The sequence below is a fragment of the Physeter macrocephalus genome, chromosome 19 (genome assembly GCF_002837175.3).
Source record: "Physeter macrocephalus isolate SW-GA chromosome 19, ASM283717v5, whole genome shotgun sequence".
In the NCBI taxonomy this organism is placed as follows: domain Eukaryota; kingdom Metazoa; phylum Chordata; class Mammalia; order Artiodactyla; family Physeteridae; genus Physeter; species Physeter macrocephalus.
This window is the reverse complement of record NC_041232.1, coordinates 67,617,539-67,619,561: the sequence shown is the minus strand read 5'-3', so window position 1 is coordinate 67,619,561 and position 2,023 is coordinate 67,617,539. Positions and strand designations below refer to the sequence as shown.

At 38.9% G+C, this 2,023-nt stretch overlaps 1 pseudogene; it reads right to left on the bottom strand.

Annotated features, from left to right (window-relative positions):
- Positions 1 to 559: 559 nt before the first annotated feature.
- On the bottom strand, positions 560 to 1,047 carry LOC102994853 (40S ribosomal protein S18-like; annotated as a pseudogene).
- Positions 1,048 to 2,023: the final 976 nt, after the last annotated feature.

Genomic DNA, 2,023 nt, shown 5'->3' with positions numbered 1-2,023 from the left:
CCAGCACTGGTTATTTTCTTTCTTTTTTTTTTCTTTTAAAATAGTAACCATCCTAATGGGTATGAAGTGATATCTTGTGTTTTTTTTTAAAAAAAGTAATTAATTAATTTGTTTTTGGCTGCATTGGGTCTTCGTAGCTGTGCGCGAGCTTTTCTGTAGTTGTGGCGCACAGGCTTCTCATTGCGGTGGCTTCTCTTTGTTGTGGAGCACAGGCTCTAGATGCATAGGCTTAAGTAGCTGTGGCTTGCGGGCTCTAGAGCACAGGCTCAGTAGTTGCGGTGCATGGGCTTAGTTGCTCTGCAGCATGTGGGATCTTCCCGGACCAGGGCTCAAACCCGTGTCCCCTGCATTGACAGGCGGATTCTTAATCACTGCGCCACCAGGGAAGTCCCCTCTCATTGTGACTTTGATTTGCATTTCCCTATGATTAGTGATGTTGAACATAATTCTATATGCTTATTGGCCATTTGTTTCTTTTCTTTGGAGACGTCTTTTCAAGTTCTTTGTCCATTTGAAAAAAATTATATAAACTGTTTATTAACAGACAGTGCCCACAAATTTATTTCTTCTTGGACACATGCATGGTGCAACCATGGTGGCCTGTGGTCTTGGTGTGTTGGCCTCGGACACAAAGTCCCCAGAAGTGGCACAGCCCTCTGTGGGCCCAAATCGTCTTCATTTGCTCCAGGTTTTCATGAAGTTTGTTGTCCAGACCATTGGCCAAGACTTGGCTGTGTTTTCCATCCATCACATCCTTCTGTCTGTTGAAGAACCAGTCTGGGATCATGTACTGGTGTGGATTCTGCATAGTGGTAATCACACATTCTGCCTCCTCCTCAGTGAGCTCTCCTGCCCTCTTGGTGAGGTCGATGTCTGCTTTCCTCAACATCACATGAGCAAATTTTGCCCCACACCCTTACTTGCTGTAATGGTTAAAGCAATTTTATGTTGCTCATCAATATTGTTGTTGAGTACTTGCAAAATGTGCTAGAACTTCTCAGGGATTACTAGGGATGTGGCAGCAGCCCCAGTAGCCCTTTTGTCCATTTTTAAAATTGGGTTGTTTTTTGTTGTTGAGTTTTAAAAGTTCTCTCTGTATTTGGGTTATTAACCCCCCATCATACATATGACTGCAAATATTTTTTCCCATTCTATAGGTTGCCTTTTCACTCTGTTGGTCGTGTCCTTCACATGGAAGTTTTTAATTGTGATGTAGTTCAGTTTAGCTATTTTACTTTTGTTGCCTGTGCTTTTGGTGTCATATCCAAGAAATCATTGCCAAATTCATTGTAATGAAGTTTTTCCACTATGTTTTCTTTTAAGAGAGTTTTATTGTTGAAGTCTTAAGTTTAGGTCTTTGATCCATTTTGAATTAATTTTTCATATGATGTAAGGTAAGGCTTTAACTTTATTCTTTTGCATATGTCTATCCAGTTTTCCTAGCACCATTTGTTGAAGAGACTGTCCTTTTCCCATTGAATGGTTTTGGCATCCTTGTCAAAAATAAGTTTACCATCTACTCAAACATTTATTTCTGGCCTCTCCATTCAATTCCACTGGTCTGTATATCTGTTTTCATGCCAGTAACACACTGTTTTGATTACCGTAGCTTTGTAACAAGTTTTGAAATCAGAAAGTGTGCGTCATTAACTTCATTCTTCTTTTTAAAGATTGTTTTGGCTATTTGGGGTCCTTTGAAATTCCATATTAATTTTAGAATGGATTTTTCCATTCTAAAAATTTGCATTAAATCTGTAGATCATTCTGGTTTGTATTGACACCTTAATAGTGTTAAATCTTCCAATCTATGAGCACAGGATGTCTTTCCAATTATTTGTGCCTTCTTCAATTTCTTTTAGCAGTGTTTTTTGTTTGTTTGTTTTTAACATCTTTATTGGAGTATAATTGCTTTACAATTGTGTGTTAGTTTCTGCTTTATAACAAAGTGAATCAGTTATACATATACATATATCCCCATATCTCCTCCCTCTTGTGTCTCCCTCCTACCCTCCCTCAGCAGTGT